The sequence below is a fragment of the Oxyura jamaicensis genome, chromosome 1 (genome assembly GCF_011077185.1).
Source record: "Oxyura jamaicensis isolate SHBP4307 breed ruddy duck chromosome 1, BPBGC_Ojam_1.0, whole genome shotgun sequence".
Taxonomy (NCBI): domain Eukaryota; kingdom Metazoa; phylum Chordata; class Aves; order Anseriformes; family Anatidae; genus Oxyura; species Oxyura jamaicensis.
This window is the reverse complement of record NC_048893.1, coordinates 176,521,040-176,539,349: the sequence shown is the minus strand read 5'-3', so window position 1 is coordinate 176,539,349 and position 18,310 is coordinate 176,521,040. Positions and strand designations below refer to the sequence as shown.

Sequence of the window (18,310 nt, the reverse complement as noted above, 5' to 3'; positions counted from 1 at the left end):
TGCTGCAGACATAAGTATGTAATCATATATGAAGAAGGAAAATCTTAGGACTTATAAAAATCATAAATAAGACTTATGAAATATTTGTGCTTTAAAAAAAAAATAGAAAAAAATGCATTAAAAAAATCAACCTGCATTTAAGGGGATCCCCTAAGAGAGTGGCTCTCAATCTTTCTGCAGACTCTTTAGGCTTCATAAAGAGCTTTTAAGTGGTCTGCAAAATAGTAATTAAAAAGGAAGCATCCTGTCAGAAGGCTTCAGCTTATGACCAGCAGGTGCGATTGTCCACTAGATTTTTTTAACAAGGTTGTAAATCAGAGAGAATTGCAAATCAGAAGGGACCGGGGTCTAGAAATCCAAAAGTTTTCTGCTTCTTTGTAAGACTGTAAAGAAATTATTTCAACATGTGGAAGAAAAAGAAAAAAAAAAAGTCACCTTTTTAATGATTACTACATGAAAAGGAATTAAAGAATTAATACTTGATCAGCAGGTTTCAAATGATGGGCTATGGCCCACTTGGAGAAGATGCAAACTGTGTTGTGAAGGAAAGGCATTATGTTGCACCCAGCACCCCTTTGTTATCTGTCTGCACCTGCAGAGCAGAACCCCATAGGCAGGAATGGCAAGACTGAAGAGAAGCTTCAGGTGGGACGGATTCGTTGGACCTTTTGTGTTTGCATGTGTAATTGTTCGTGGAGCTCACAGGAAAGTAGGGTTTTCATGTAACAGCGTAACGTGCAGAAACTGGACAAGAAGCTGGGGTTGCAGAGACACAGGGAGGGAATGGATGGGGAATGTGTGAAGCCAGCCAGAGGCAGATAGAGGGATGTTGCCATGTTCTGGGTAAAGTGACTTCCAGCTGACCCCAACACATCTACCCAACAGTGACCACTCCAACCCCCACAGAAACCTCATCCTGACCCCCGTCCCCAGCTCCTGACCTTATATCCGCCTTAACCCTGAGCATCTGAACAAGACAAATCAACCATACGTACCACACGACTCAGAACACTGAAAGTCCTAACAGCAACAGATATTTAGCAACAGTAATAGAATAATAATAACATAAAGCATACACAAAACCCCTCATTTCCCATGTAAGTATCACACAAATAAGAAATATGGAACAAAAAAGTTACAAAGAGCATGCTACCCTGCCAAACTAATTCCTTTTAGAACGTGATTGTCAGTAACTTGTTTATAGTATTTTGTTTAAATTTTGTAAAATACACGTGCTACAGTCTAATTTTACATTTAGACAACTATTTTTTTTCCAGAAAAACACATTTATATCATTTGAGTAAGGTTTATAATTTGGCGTTTCTCAATTCAACACCACCGTAGTTGCTAAGATGAACAATGCATTGGAAAAGCCACGATCTCTGCAAATTATTTACGGATGTGCCAGCCTAGTACTCAGGACAACAGAGAGTAACCTGTGTCAAGGGCAACTAAAAGCACTGCTAATACCTTACAATTCTGGAAAATTTTCAATAGAAAAACAATAAAAGTAATAGGAGGCCTGATGTGAGGACAAGGAAGATTTCTGCAACATAAAATCACCATTCAGGGAGCTTATGTAAACTAAAAGAGGTTGGTCAAATAGAAGCGGCATTTTTTTTAGAGTAACGAGCAGATATTGTATGTAGACATGCTAATGCTCATAAGGAAAGCTTATGCCTGTTAATAATGATAGGAAATGTAATAATTTCTTTTTCTGACACTGAGAAATCAGATATGCATTCAAAGACAGATAAATTTTCATCTGATGAAGCTGAGAAGTCTAATCTTTGTCTGACGGGGACCCAATACTTTCTTGTCAGGAAACTACATCTACTAGTTGTGAGCGTATATGAAAAGAGAGGCAGCAAAGACAATTAGTGATACTCAAGGACAATGCAATGACTAACAAAACAATTCTGTTACAAGTTCCTGGGGAGGATGTGGTCGGGACAGAGGGGTTAATGCTGCCAGACTGCTCTTCCTGGCTCCCTTCTGGGAACCTCTTGCTGTTGCTGACAGCCTATCTGAGGCTGGAGGAGTAGGGAGGGAGAGCTCTCTACCTTTTCGTACACTCCTGAGCAGTGGATCCCAACAGTCTGGGACAACAGATTGTTGTCAGCCCCTAATATTTCACAAACCAGCACACATCCATCTGATCAAACTTTTAATTGAAAACACTATTTTAAACACCATTAAAAGTGGTTTAGCCAAACAGCTGGGCAACCTACCATAGCCTTGTAGCCCATCAGGGGTTTGTGGCCCACAGCTTGGAAACCATTCCAGCCATTTCAAAGGTACAATGCTGTCCTCTACTTCCTCCCTCTGTCCAAACCTTCTGCTTGCTGTGTGAAACATTCCTGCTACTTTATCTGATTTCCACACAAGATTAAATTTAGGGCCTGCTATTTTAGCTTTCTGAAGTAGCAGCAAACTGGCATTCCCCTTGCCCACAGGTCTGCAAACAAAACAAGTAAAACCGATCTGGCCACCCATAACATTACTACTGCCAGGTAAAGGAACAAACAGAAGCAGAGGGTTAATAAATAAATAAACAAATCTGCAGATTTAGGAAAATGGGACAAGTTTGCATTTGATTCATGTTTGAAAACTTATCACCAACAGACTTCTATTTACAGAAAAGCTGTAATTTTGCACAGGTTGGATTTTGGCCCCAGCTGGTCCAAGATAAGTGGAGTTTTCAAGACCAGTAGCAGCTGGGATTTGTGCACATAAAAAGCTGCATTCACAAAACTGTGGCAGATGACACTGGTGATAAGCAGCCTTCTGCCATCTTAAAGGTCACCTAAATTACATAAAATGGTGACCAAAGGCTAATCGTTATTCTATTCTAAGAAACAAGTAGTTAGAGTCCCCTACTAAACATTTCCACATACTAGAAACCCTTCTCACGTTACCTGCTCCTCGGTCAACGTTTTGCCATGTTGAGGAATCGATTCATTTACTGGCCCTGCACAAGAGCTATGCCATACCTTCCTCATTTATTTTGATGTTGCATACAGTTCATCATACACTGATGAATGCTCAGAATTGCCCAGCACGCCAGCATGACTTCTCTGTTTCAAATACCATTTTGCCAGTTTTTGCTAGCATGAACTCCACCAAGAAAGATTTAAAAAAAAAAAAATAGCAGGAGCTGCTAAAAATTCATGCAAATGCCAGTGAAATGCCTTGAGAACCACGGCTTTTCACAGCAGCAAGATACTACCTATCAGCTTAACAGTGCTGCTCCACCACTGTGACAGGCAGGAACTGTAGGATCAAAGTCTGTATTTTAAGTTCAGCTGCGGCTGTGAAACCCTGAGAAATAGGGAAGCATCTCACCTCTTCAGCTTGCAGGCCCTGTTGTGGTTAGAAAGAGCAGCTACAAGTCCCTGCCTCGCTGAATGGCAGCGCTGCTCACAGCCTGCTGAGCTCACGGCTGAGGGGGTGCTGCCCCTCCCTGCTGCTGGATACCTGGCCTCTCCTCAGCCCCTGCTGTGAGATCCTTCTCGGACTCTTCAAGGGTCAACATCAGGCCTGGCGCCAACTGAATAGTTCCCTTTTATCATCTCTAAGCTTTATCACTGCACTTTTTCAGGCCATTTAGGAACAGGTGGACCAGCAAAGGTGCCAGTACCAATCTTTGGGAGGTGGCACTGTTAAAACTGCTGATTAATTGCTAGTCTTCCTTATCTTGTACCCATTTAGTAACCCACAAAGAATCACTGTGTTACCATTCTTTGGTGTCAGAAAAAGCTTTTTTAAAGCTTTTTGGGTGACCCTTTTCCATATTTCTGTTGACTCCTTCAAATACCTAGCAAAGCTGTAAGACAAAACGACCTTATATAAAATCCAAGATGATGGTTGCCCATTATACCCGTCCACGCTCCTATTAATTACATTCTTTATCACATTCACTGGCATTTTGCCCGTCAGGGAAGTCAGACTTATTAGTACATTAGTCCGCCATCATCCCTAGAGCCCTTTTAAACCTGGTGTCACGTTAGCTACGTTCCATCCCTCTGTTATCAACGCCAATTTAAGTGACGGATTATACAGCACAATGCACAGATGACAAATTTAATTCCTCGGTTTCTCGAGGACTACTGAATGAATGATATGCTATCTGGCAATCTGTTAATGCTTATTCAATTGAGTTGTTCAAAAATCTTTTATTGATATTTCATATCTGAAATACTCCTTATAATGAATTACTTTTATGTGGGGGTGTCCATAATCTCCCTGGAGTAAACCCTGCCGATGCAAAGAGTTCATTTGTTTCTTTCTGCAATGGCTTTGCCTTTAAATATTCTCTTTGTCCCTTGGTTGTCTATTGAACTTGTCACCCTGCTAGCGGAATTCCTTTATCTGTAGAATTTACACTCCTCATTTTTTTTTGTTTTGATGAATTTAGCCTGTTGCTCTTCAAAATCTTTTTGTCCTGCCTTACAATAGTTCTACAATTAACTTGCCAGAACCGTGCTCTTTTCTTCTTTGATGTTCAGATTTCACTTTTGGAAAAAACATCTATTTCGTTCTAGTAACCTCCTCTACTGCTCTGCTGTGATAGAGAATTCTTGTTCAGTTTGGTTAGAATCAGAAAACAAAGTCTCTGTGCCTGCCTTAGTCACTCTTAATTTTTACTTGAATTATTTCTTCATTTGTATGCAATTCCTCTTTTTTAAAGTTAAACACTACTGGCTTTTTTTATCTTCTCTCCTACAAATACAACAAACCAGTTTGCTATGACCTATCACTGCTGAATGGTTCTTCTCTAGTTACTTCGTCAACCAAGTCCTGTCTTCTAATCTAGACTAAGCCAAGGGCTGTCCTCACTCTTCTGCATTCTCTAGCTGGTTTGCTCAAAAAGTAGTTCTTGATGGTACCTAAAAAACACAGCTTATGCATGATGGCCTAATGTTAAGCTTATCCAGTCCATACGTTGATAACTGAGATCTCTCGTAATGATCAAGCTTTTAGGCTGCATAGCTCCTGTAGTTTCCCACAGTATTTCACAGTCACTCTATCTATCCCATCATCTACTTTAGAGCTCTTACCAGGCTTCTCCTATTCAGATATGGAAACATTTATCGTTATGTTTGTGGTTTATTCTGATGAAATTAATTGATCCTACTATTTAGCATATAAAACACCTGATTGCACAGACCAATCTGTTGTCTCTGTATCAGGGAGGCACTAACATTCCATCATCTCTGTGCCGTCTATGCACTGATATTTGAATGTCCCCTGGAAAGAAAGAGAAGGGACACATGCAGACCCACTTCCAGAAAGAGGGTGACATACCTGAGGAATTCCTGATGCATTTCATGCTTACCACTCTTCTGAAGAATCATTATCTTCAAGGTACCAGGGAAACAGAGCAGTATGAGGTAGCAATGTACCTAGATACCAAATCAAAACTAGCGTTGGTTCCTTCCCAACAGAGAACTGGGTGACATTTGAAAAAGGACAGACCAACAGGATGGCCTGAACAACTGCTTGTACTTATTCAAGATTTCTCTACCAAGAGATGCTGTGTCAGGAAGGGAATGCACTAAAGAGCAGAAGGACACTACAGAAGTATGTGAAGTCCTTTAAGCTTTTGTACACACTGGAGAACTTTGTAACATTCACATTAACTTCCTTCTGTGAGGAGGGAGAGTTTGTGGAGAAGATGGAGAGGAATGAGGGACGCTTTCTGGACACAATGCCAGCAGCTATTGACTTGTGTCTGACAGCTGAGAAGGCCCCTGGGGGCTAGCATTTTATCTGTTCACTGCGACTCACTTCTTCTTGTGAGGCTTCTCTTTGGAGCACCTTTTTTCTGCATTAAATACAATGTGACACAAGGCACAGCAGGATCCAACAGCTACACTGCGGTATCCAATGAGCATTCATTATTATTTATTTCTATTACCACAAATCTTAGGAGGCCTCACCCTGGATCCACTTCTCATTATGCTGGGCCATGAATTGCATACAACAAAAAGAGTGTGCTTGATTTCTACGTTAAGAGACAACAGAGATTATTGCAAAGTACAAAGGCAATGACAAAGTAGTACTGTGATGAGTGTTGGCATTAGTATACCTGCACAGGATAACTACTTTCTGGTTGGATTGCTTTAAGCTTCACAGTGCATAAAACTTTTAAGAAGATACTTAAAGGAAGAGAGCAAACACTTCTGTTTATGAAGGAGTCAACCAACACATGAGAGGCAGCTGAGGAGAAAATATCCAGTGTGGTGTGAAAATTTAACAAGCGACTGATGGAAGCTGGTATCATATGTTGATCAAAATCAGAGTCAATCTCTTGATACTGAAGGAGAGGTATCAGGTAGAAGTAGTCTTGATGGGCCTTGAAAACAAAGACAGATAGCTTATCTTTATTGTTTTAAATTGAAGGAGGAAGTTTAAAAAGCCAAAGGTGTAAGTTTGGAAACTGATATTTACAGTAGCACTTTGAATAGACAATGAGCATTCCAAGACTGCATTTGTCAAGGCAAAAGATTTTTCCAATAAAGATATGATCCATGAAAAACCTGAATGAAAAATGCAACCGTCCGACAGAGAAGAAAGAGCACCCTTAAAGTGTTGGAAAAAGGTTTCCAAAACTCAGATTTAGCCTAAATTTGATGACTTAAAACAAACGACAGCATGATGGTGTCATTCACAGAGGATGCAGAGAGGTTTTGTGAGGACCTCAACTTAAATATGAAAAAATCACTAACAAAAGACCAGTCGTTGTAACTGAATATAAAAGAACCAAGAACACTACTGAAGAAAATTTTCATGCATTAGATCTGCTTAAGAGTAGGAAAGATGGGAGGAGGTATATGAAGTGACACATTAAACATTGTTTTTCCTATACTGTGAAACGAGAAAATTCTTTCAGGTCACATTTGTTGCTAAGTTATTATAGCTGCCTATGCTACCGTGTTTTGACTTACAAGAGCTGAAGAAAAACAATGTTCATGATGTTGTAAGATGACGGGTGCCTCATTCGACAAACAAAAACATGCTACATCCAGCTCCAAGACAGAACAGTGGTGATACAAGCCAAGCAAACAGCAGCAGAGAAAAGAATCTTACAACTTACAACAGCTAACATGCTGAATGTTCAGGCACATTTCTTTCCTCTTCCTTTTTATCGTACAGAACCAGGGCTATCATCTCAGTTTGCCACTAAAGGAAACTTACTCTGCTTTGGTATTTCCAGCTCTTGAAGTATTCCCAAACCTGCACAATGTGTGGCCATGTAGCAAAAGCTCACTATCTACATTCCACCAACATCAACAGCTTCTCTTGGTGTCTGCTTTCTTGCTGTTCTACTACTTTCACTCATTTAGGACATCACAGCATGGGTCAAACCAAAGAAACAAGCAGATCAGGTGCTCAGTCATGGGGTTTAGCAGCAGTGAGTAGTGGAGAGTTGGTTACAGCAGGAGACAATTCAGAGTTCCTTTTCTTCCAAATAACATTTTGTAGCAGCATTATCACAGGCAGAAGTGAGCTGTGCCCCTACTTTATCTCCCTCAGAGCCCAGGGAAGTTGCTGTCTCAAGAAGGAGATGCAGTCAGATGTAACTGAGCTGCCCTCCGTGGCGATGAGTGAAAAAAAATGGAGGCATATGAAATATCCAGGAGATTTTTCATACCCCACTCACTAGCATGTAACCTTGCTTCTTTTTCTCTTCTGAAACTAGATCTATTCTGAGGAACTTTATTAATCTGGTGTGGTGAGGGAACATAGGAGGTTGGGTTGAGTTATTTCGCAATCACTTCATTTCCCTCTCCTTTTCTTTCTTCCACCCAACTGAGTGCAAGTAAGAATAAACACAGCATACAGGACTGAAAGCTGGAAACAGTAAATCACTGTAAACACAATGTATGCTGATCAAGAGTTTTGATGTAAAATGAAACATTCAACGTTCTCATTGTTAGGAGAAACATTCAATGTTCTCAAATCATGATTTAGTTTCATATTGAAAAAAAATCTCCATTTCATTTCATATTCAGAAATCTCAAAAGAAGCACCATTAAGCGTTTAAACTGGAAATTTGAAATTTGCCATCCTATAAAGAAAATAATGGAATCGTGCTTGCTTCAGGATGATATAAATTATGAGTTTGAACAAGAAATTGTCTTCTGCTTAGCACCAACCATATTTTAGCACATATAACCCATTCTCCTCTATTCTTAGCTGCTACTGTCATCTCAAATATTATATATATACATCAATTTATACAGGTAATTCACAGCTAGTCACTAACTCTTCTTCAAAGCCCATACAGTCCCCTCCAACAGGAAAAAAAATGTAGAGAAAAACATTTACTGGAAGTTTTAAACTAAACAGATATGTAACCTAAACTTATCATCTATTCAGTGCAACAAGAAATACCAGGAGCTGTGTGTTTAAGTTCTCCTTTCAGGCATATTTTTGCCATCCATTTTTCTCTTTGGTTGGTTGTTTTTGTTTTGTTTTTGCTAATCAGGCTCTCTAGTCTGCTTTTGATCTGAGTTTACAATTTCTTCTTTGGTCTTGCTCTCTCTTCAAATTCCATTCATTTCACGCTGCTTTTGTGCCAAGCAAAAAGTAAGAAATCCTGCCCTCCTTAATATTTACTCACCAATCATTGTCTGTATCTTTGCTCCATAGTGAAGAATCTCTAATTGTCCTTACATACAGCTCTTCTAGATCTTTACACCTCAGTTACACCTCACAAATTCAGTAACAATTCCAGTTCTTCTGTTTTTTTTTAAATATCAAGCCCCCCATTCAAGACATTATTGTATTTGAACACCAGAAGGGAAACACACCACCATTAAAAAAAAAAAAAAGGCATGGAGTTTATAATGCCACTTGTGTTCCACAGGCAAAACACCTACACGTAGTGTTTGCTCATTAGGATATAAAAATAGGAGTCGTGGCAATGACTGTACCCATAGCTACAGGAAAAGAACTTCCTCCTCAATCCAAGCATATTTATAGTTATTTTGGGTGAATTCAATGACATATGATATGGGTAGTTATTATTGATTAAGCACAATGTACTTAGTTACAATAAAATATGTAGTTCCTGCCTAAGAAGACTACAGTTAATCAGCATGCACGATCACATTGCCGTTCAAAATGCCAGATCAGTTTAGTTTAATTTAACCAAGTTCCATTGACACGAGTATAAGTGTGTATTTATTAACATTTCAATGTTCAACTCAGCAAGACAATTATGTTAGTAAATCTGTTTGTAATATCTACACAAATACTGGTGGTATAAACAGTTTTTATAGATCTATAAATTTCAAGAAGTTTATGGGTGAGAATACAGAGCAAGTCAGCAACACGCTATTCTGAAAACAATGAAAACAAACAAATTAAAACTCCCTACCTAGCAGCAGTACAGAAGGACTCCAGGTTCACATGGTGAATTACACGAGAATAATGAAATCCCTAATGGATATATTCCATGTATTTTCCAAAAAGAACTGAAGTCACACATAAGTCAAACCTCTCGGTTAACCTTTTTATCATTATTAGTTTGTCAACATCAGTAAAATCTAACTATTGAAAAATTCAATCATTTCAGTGTACTTACAGCTGAATTTTCTCATCATGTGACCAACTATCCACAAAGCCTCAGTGCCATTAAGAAGTTTTGAGGAATATATTATTTGGTACTGCCAAAAAAACATAATTAAAAGAATGCATGTAAATGATATTTATTTTCTAATTAGGAACGTTTTTATGATTATTTCATGTCTAAAGTACATTTGGGGGAAAAGCAGGACTTACATTATCCCAAAAGGCAGGTTCCAGCACAAGCAATGATACAGTGACAGAATTCACAGTAAGAAGTCACAGTAGGGTCCTGATCTTGCAACTGAACTTTCACAAACAGAACCCTGCACTACTGCAGAATCTCCTTAATTTCAATTAGGGCCCTACCCACACATAATCAGTTACAGAGTCCACCTATGTGGGAGTAACAACAGCGAGAACAGGACCCGTTCCTCCACACACCTGCAAAAATGTTGGAAAGAAAAGAAAAATTAGTAACATGCAGCAAACCTTCTGATACCCTGTTTTACTACAGCATTCAGCACATAATAAAGGAGTTCCATACACCTTTAAGTGGTATGTTATTTATAGGAATCTTTAGTTCCCTTTTTACAGAATTGTTGACTTAAAATTGCCTATGGGTTTTACATGTAGTGACAGCACATCATGGGAACTTTTAATGATAAATGTTTGAAATATAAATTTAGATGTATTTTGAATTATTATTCTGAAAAAAAAAAAAAAATCTAGTTATCCTAGTTCCTTTGGTCTACAATGCCAGTTGTTTGATAGTGCTTAAGCCTGCTTAAAATCTGGCCCACAACGTAACATTCTGGGGAGACAGCATAGGCCTGTGAATTTACTGAGGTCTTCATGATCATGAAAGTATCTGACCACGTACAGCAGCACACAAGACCAAGATCTTTGAAAATACATGATAAATAGCTGTTAATTTTAGACTAAAAATGAGCTTTTTAAAACAAAAAGTCCTTATGAAAATCAACAATAATTGTTTCCTAAATCTAAGCTCTTACTGAATGTCACTTAAAATACAGGAAGAACAAATGTAGCATTAAATATATACCGCATCTTCACTGTTCACACAAAACTTAACATTTATTATTTGACCTTGCTGTTCTTATTAAACGCGCATCTATGTTGATCTTTGAAAGGAAGTTACAACGCTTTTCTGTATTATAAACCATTTACAAACAGATCATCTATGGGTTCTATGAAATAATATTTAACTGGTAACACTACGCAAGAGTACTGGTGATAAAGGACAAAAGAAGAACCATTAGATCTTAGAAACAAGTAAAAGACATTTCTTCATTCCTTTAATATAGATACAGTTAGAGAAACAACAATACTTTTCAAAATAATTAAGTAAATAAACACAAAACTAGGACCAAATGAAAGGATTTGAGAATCTAACAGAGGAACCAAAAGTTCCATACAAATGGAATGCAGTCATTTTTTTCTTTTTTTCTTCCTTTTTTTTTTGTTTTGTTTTGTTTTTGAACAACCAGTTGTTCTCTTACTGGCTGTGATTTTGTCAAACAACAAACTTGTAAATAAACAGAAAATGGTGAAGAGTATCACTGTTTTTGTTCCCTGCCAGGCTGATGGTTTTCAACTGGGCAGGAGGACAATTGAAACGTACATTTCAGATGTTACAACACAGTTCAAGGCAGTTGTCTTGCAAATTAGTGAATTTGAAGATTTTTTTTTCCTCATTTTGCTGCTTTTAAAATATATGTCTTATACACATGACTGTTATTTTGACAAATTCAGCTGCGTCTAAAGGTCAGTGTTCCAGCCCTGTTTAAAAAGTGTTCTATCTTGACCCTGATCTAATGTTACACAGAAGATTTACAAGTATCAGACACCAGTCAAGTTAGTGCTGCCCACCTAAGCCTGCAAAGTGAATGAACCAGTACCTCTGGCAGGTGTCATCTGCCAATTTCTCACTGACTGAGAAGAGGGGACAGGTATCTCTCAGGACGATCAGTTCTCTAGGTGCCATGACCATGAAGCTTGGAAAAGTAATGAAGTCTAGGTACTTAAACAGGCCTGTACGTGTCCCCAGCACACTTGTGCAGCAATCCCAAGCTGACACTACCCTGGTTGGTTTCCCACTCCCTTCTAAATAGTTGCCCTAAATACCTTTGCCAAACACCAAGTTCTCACTACTGAGAGAAACGCACGCTGTGGCTGGGTTTAAGAAACACATGCTCCGACTGTCAGACCAAATAAGGAGGCTAAGTGGCAAATTCAAGGCCAGGCTGGATGGGGCTTTGGGCAACCTGGTCTAGCACGAGGTGTCCCTGCCCATGGCAGGGGGTTGGAACGAGGTGATCCTTAAGGTCCCTTCTAACCCAAGCCACTCAGTGATTCTACAAAGTTAACAGGTTGAACAGAACAGAAACTTTCTAAGTCCAAGCTGCAGCTTTTTCTATCCTGGGGGCACAAATTTGAGTCCTTTCTCTAATCACATCTGCTAAGAACCATAACTTAAACTGCAGAAACTTGACTTTGTAACCTCTATCCCTGGATCAAATGCAGCTGAAATTAAGTGCTGGATTCAAAAATTATGAGGAGAAAATACAATCCTATATAGCTTGTTTTGTTCAGAAACTGGGCGTGTAAACACTGTGGCATAATCATTGTGAAAATAACTGATGAATTTTATGTCTTTACTGTTTTCATTCAGGAGTCACACCACAAACTCAGCTATAACTGAACCCAGATTTTTACACAATGATAGTATAAATGAATCCAGAGAATGTAGAGACTGTTTCAATAAAACTGGCTTTGTTTTGCCACTGTACACAGGACCATAAGTATATGTCACTTCATAAAGGTGAAAATTTAACAAGAATAAAATTTTATACATATTTTTTTTGAACTCACCAAGACTCCAGTGGACTGTCCTTCATGTAGACCCCTGCTTCTCTTCCAGTTCCATTCTGTATCTCCCAAGGCTTAAGAAAAGTTCAATGATAAGTAGCTCAATAAGTGAACAGTGGCATTAAGTTTCAATGAATCCATTCAGTGTACCTTGACTTTTATTTAAATATATATATAGAATAAGCATAAAGGTTATTTAAAGAATCACCCTAACATGCCAGTGCTACTACCTGGATTCAGATCCTAATTATCCCAATTTACAAAATTATTTTTAATAATAAGCAAGTCCCAGTTCCCTTCTTTAAAAATGGCATCCACTGTGCTCCTCATAGCCTTTCTATTGCCGTAGCATTGAATTTTGACTTGTGTGTTTCTCAGCAAAAAGGCATAGCTGAAATCAGAGGTTTTTATTTGCTGATGGATTCCAGGAACTAATGAAAGAAGGAAAAAAACTGAAAGAGTGTAATGACCTCTCCAAAACTCCAATAAAAGGAAGAGAGACAAAGAATAATCAGTGCAGAAAAGTTAACAGAAAAGTGGACATTAGAGGAAAGGTTAGAAGGAGAGAATGCAAATAGGAATAGCCAGGGGAATGAAAGTAATTTAACAAAAAAAGGTGGAATAAAAGAAACAAAATTATCATCTTAGCAGAGCAATGAGAATGGGATTTTCAAAACCATTTGACTTCTATTGACGGAAGAGAATAACATCAATTCCAAATATGCTTTAAGAAAATCTTTAATAGATTTAAATTTAAGCATATGGAGGATCTAAACTCAGCTAAACAACTAAAGAAGTGCTTAAATTAAAAAAAAATAATAAAAATATTAATTAGTCATCTTGTAATCATTCACTACGTCTGTAGTATCAAGCACGCATTCAGATCTGAGCCCCAACTCCTTACCCTGCTTACATGCTGACTCACACTTTGGCGCTCATCTGGCTCCAGCCTATTGGTTATCAGATAGGCAAAGTCAAGTACAAGACACAAGGGACTAATGTGGATTCTCTCACCAGCTACACTCATGCGAGTATCGTGACTGAAGTATGAGATTAATTGTTTCATGAAGCAGAGTGTAAATAATTAAGTGCTTAAAGTTAATTTGAGAACCAGGCCTCAAAAGAAAACTAAAGGAAAAGTAGCTGAGGAAGAAAAATGAAACAGACTGTTGAATCTGTATTAAAAATAAATGACCTCTGGGTTATATCTCAATGCACTCTGCCTGAAAACTACTGCTTCTTTTTGGCTGAAGTATTAAATCTTATTTTTAATACATGAGATGGTAAATAACTCCGGCAAAGGTTAAATTTGGTCAGCGGCTGATGACAGTACTAAAGTAATTCTTAATGCAGGGTGTCGTTCGGCTATAGGCACACAGGGCTCACCATGATTCTGTGATCTCTTCTGCCTACTAAACACACTTGCACTTCCAAACCCACTTTGGTAAATAGCTGGGAGAGGATTAAGACCCAGTACTCCAATCTCTATGGTAACAACCATAAACGTAGGAGGAAATGTGGAAATCGTAAGCTGCTACTAGGGTTCTGTCCCTTTTACTCCTTCCTCTACAACACAGTTACTAAAGGAAAACAGAAACCGAGCCACTCAGTTCAACAAAGTGAGCCAGCAAAGTTCTGGGACATCTCTCAGCATCCTGTGAACTTCTGGTCATTGTGATCCATCTGCTAAGCTACGGATCGATCTGTACAGCGTTACTTTAAGCTGTCATCTCTCTGACTGGCCACGAAGCCAGTACTCAGCAACTGTATTCTCATATACACTCCTGCCACTAATACTCCATCCTTCACCTACAGCTGTAAAAAAGGGAACTCCCTGTTTTTAAGATGCATGTTTAATAAATCTTACATGTAAGAATCATAACTTAAAGTAGGTAGGGAGCTAGAGTAAGATTACAGACCTGACTAAGGCAGTGAGTTGGAGATAGAATTAGTTCCTCGATAGACTCAGCCCCCTTTTCATAAAATGGCTAAATAATGTTTTGCTCTTTTTATGAGAATCGCGAGCATTACTAAAATTTTATAAATGTTTTGAAGCTCAGATTTCAAAATTTCCCAGAAATTAGGAAACTAGGGAAGCAAATGAACAACTTACATCAAGCCATCTTAAAATAAATGAATTGAACAGCATAAAAGCAAACAAATTAGTGCTAGCTAAAGCATTTCCAGATCCCTCACTCCTGTATTAATTTCAATAGCACTTCATTACATGCAGGCATACATATCCGTGAAGTTTAAGCTTCAGTCTTTCAAATGATTCCACGTTATCTGAGTTTTACCCCACTGAGTAGCACTGCTGATAAAAACACTCATGTGGACAGAGTTCAGCATGTGCACAGGACTAAGGCTAAAGCGAGTAATAAAGAAAATAGCTAATAAATTCAGTGTATTACTAACCATTATTTTGAAAAGCCAAGGACAGACAAGATGATAAAGCTTGAGAAAGTAACAACTGATGTACTGGGGGGAAGATGAGAAATTAAGTTATGATCCCAGCAATTACCCTACCAAAAAAATCTAACTTTAATACCAGTTAAATAACAGAATTGATGCTAGGGAGAAGAAGACAATAGAGCATCCCCTCAGTAACTTCATAGTCACGATAACCACACTATTTTCTCACCATTTGATGAGTCCTCTTCAGTTCAAGGCTGAAGTCTGTGGGTGCTGCGGAGAAGATCACTTGGCAACTGCTCTGCTGTAATTAATCCATAAAGAATGGGCTTCAGTTTTCACAGGTTACAACCCAGCACTCTTCCAAACAAAACAAGTCCATTGAAAATGTACAATATTTAGAAGTTACAGTTAGGCCATTTTAGCAAAACTTCAGCACAGAACCCAAGTTGAATAACAAATCTTTCTTAAATCCTCAGGGACGTGTTCAGTATCATGAGTTAGGCCTACAGCTGTGTCAGAGTCAGTATCATCGGGTCTGAATGAGAATATGGTAAATCCAACTTTTTGACTATACCATAAAAAATAGACTGAAAAAAAAATAGACTGAAAGTTGGCTATTCAAAAATCAGGTAGTCTACAATAAGAAATAATAATAATATTTTTAAAAAAAATCTAGGGTTTCCTTTTTCATCTATTTATAGGAAATTCAATAAAGCAGAAGCATGTCCTAATCCAGCACATACTTTTTGCAGTCCATTCTGCCAAGAGAAGTGTCCCTAGATCAGGTGTGAATTGGTGAATTCAGAATTTGTTTTCACTGCTGCTGCAGCCTAACACTGACGTGATAATACATGGTGAACACTTCAGTCCTTGCTAAATCACAACCTCCATCATTGCTAGCAGACTGCAATGGCAAAAGTAATAAATTCCAAATCCTGTGTTTGTCAGGGCAAATCAGGGGCCGAATGACTATAGAAGGAAGCAGAAAACTCATAAATGAAAGAGGATATTCAACTATAGTTACTAGATTATTAAACCGAAACCTTAAACTTCAACTGCTGTCAAATTTTCAGAAGAGGTCTGAAGGGAGGCCTAGATGAATCCCTAACAGGGATCTTAGCAAAGAAGGCTGGATAAGCACCAAGAGCAAGGCAGGGATTAAATTAGAGAAATAAATATAAAAAATGTTGGAATTCCCACTGACTGCATGCACATATGCCATCCCAAGACCAAAATAATCCGTAGATGTGCAATTCTTGAAAACACTGTTATAATTGCCACATGTGGGTGTATCTTGGCACCCTCCTGCTCACGTAGGAACTGGACCAGGGGGAATAACAGGCGAGTACCCAGGCAGACCAAAGCACCTAGCTAAAAAGTTGCCCGGTAATGACACAACGCCAGTTTTCATTACAACAAATTCCTCTAATCCTCACGGTTGTAAAATAAATCTTAAAAACACATAGCAAGGTAATTTGTAAAGTAACACATGCCTGAGTCAGAAGACAGCCTCCAGCTTTCTAATCATCCGTGGCTAGCTAGGAGCTTCTGTGCGATTTTGGCAGATGCGTGTCTCGCTTTGGTTTTGCCACCTCCCAACTGGACCTAGGCAATTTGGTATACCCAAACATCAAGTCGGCTGCATACAGGAAACTCCCAAGTACAGGAAGCCGGAGGGGATGTCATCTCAGCAGTGGAGGTTATTACAAGTCCTTCACTTCCACTCAATACTCATTTTCTTTAGAATTGCAAATTACAGATTCAGGGTCCCCAGACCCTCCAGGGCCTAAATCCAGGGCTCCTAAAGAAATGCCTAGGCCTCTAGACTGCATCCAGTTGTCAACAGTTTCTCTCCTGACACCAGACAACTTGCACAACCAGGGGAGAAAAGCTAACATTTTCGGGGGCTGGTGCAAGTCTAGGGAATGAACATGCCTAGGAGCTAAGGGCCATCAGAATCCCAACCACATTTTTGCTTGAAGAACAAAACACATTACTTTGACCTTGCCTCACTAACATAAATACACAACACGTATACGGAAAAAAAAGACAGATGAAATAAACTCAAAACATTCAGCTGCACATGCTCCTTCCCCTGGCAACAAGAGAACAGATAATATGACAAATGCTGGTAACGTCACATGTTATAGTGGGAGATTCTCCGAGAATACAATGACACTCTCTGAGGACAGGCATCTCTAACAGGGGACTGGCACTACTAGAAGGTGTGCAGGTAGCGCTGTGACAAGAACTGTGTAAGGAAAGGAGTCCAGGAGAGAGGCTGCAGCTTTACCTCGTATCTGCTACCACAGCCGATCAGACTTCCACCCTTCTGATGAGCCCAAGTTATCTGGAATGGAAATCTGACCTAAAGAATTGACATCATTTTGGTGAGGTTCAAAATCCCTTTCCTCTCCCTTCTGTCCTCAGCTGTGTTCCTGCTGTGACTTTTTGGCTTCACTAGTCACTGAGGAAACACTGCTGATCCTCTCCCAGATGCTACAGCCAGAGAATGCAATACCCACCTCGTACTGCATGGATTATTAGACTAGAGCGACTGCCTTTCTTGCTTCTCCTGATACTAAGTTAAATACTTAACCGTCCCGACCCCCAGATTATTATAATTGTGCAGGATTTAACTCACGTCCCAGAGATGCAAGTGGAAGATGTAAATCGAGCCTGTTGCATTAGGTTTATGTTTTGTGCAGTCCTAAGTAATACTGAGAATAATGATTGTGTAATACAACTATCAGCTTAAGTCTGAAACACAAGAGCACAAGAAGGAACAGAGCCACTCAGTGTGCTTACACGTAACGAAATGCATTTCAGCCTGTACAGGATCGGGGCCTGTGCGTGTTAAGCGTGGAATCTGAGAGCAAGTATTAGATATTAGGGGATGTAAAAATTTCACTTTCATTAAAAATCGGAAGGAGACCTCAGAAAAGCCATCCAAAAGGACAATAGTGTGATTCATTTAAGAGAATACCCTGTCCCGTTAAACAGAAGGACATACTGTCTGCTATATCTATTTCTATATTATGGTTGGAAAAAAATGGGTGAAAAATAATAGCCAGAATTACTTCAGGGCAAAACTATACATAATCTAAGTACAGAAGAGTGGTTGTAAGCAACATCATATTTTTATATTTTTCTTTATTGCTTTCACTGCTATTTCTACTACAAAATTCTAATTTCATAGGCACATACCCTTCAGAAAAAAAAAGAAAAAAATAAGAAAAAATATGAGACATTTGCTATCATTCTTTTCCATCCAAAAGCACACTTTTTGAAAATTTCACTCACAATAATTTTAATAAAATAAGAGTGAAAATGTAAAAATACTCAAACCTCTTACATTTCCTCCCTTTTAAAGAAAAATGTTTTTTGGATTTTGAGTTTTTCATCTGGCTAATTTTCCCTGAGAACT

General features: G+C 38.7%; 2 long non-coding RNA genes across 8 annotated transcripts in view; one reads left to right on the top strand and one right to left on the bottom strand.

The window, feature by feature from the left end:
- Window positions 1-18,304, bottom strand: part of LOC118165326 — a 31,477-nt gene extending 13,173 nt beyond the window's left edge. For 3 of the 7 annotated variants that reach the window (XR_004749991.1, XR_004749990.1, XR_004749994.1), the window contains exons 1-4: window positions 17,177-18,304; window positions 15,110-15,184; window positions 12,472-12,542; window positions 9,596-10,020 (exon numbers count right to left, since the gene is read on the bottom strand). This is a non-coding gene — a long non-coding RNA (uncharacterized LOC118165326). Of the gene's footprint in view, window positions 1-5,890; window positions 6,359-9,169; window positions 10,021-12,471; window positions 12,543-15,109; window positions 15,185-17,176 lie in introns of those variants that run through there. The other 4 variants (XR_004749996.1, XR_004749992.1, XR_004749995.1 and 1 more) reach the window with 4 other exon arrangements.
- Window positions 1-18,310, top strand: part of LOC118165342 — a 37,419-nt gene that overhangs the window by 2,351 nt on the left and 16,758 nt on the right. The window lies entirely within an intron of this gene.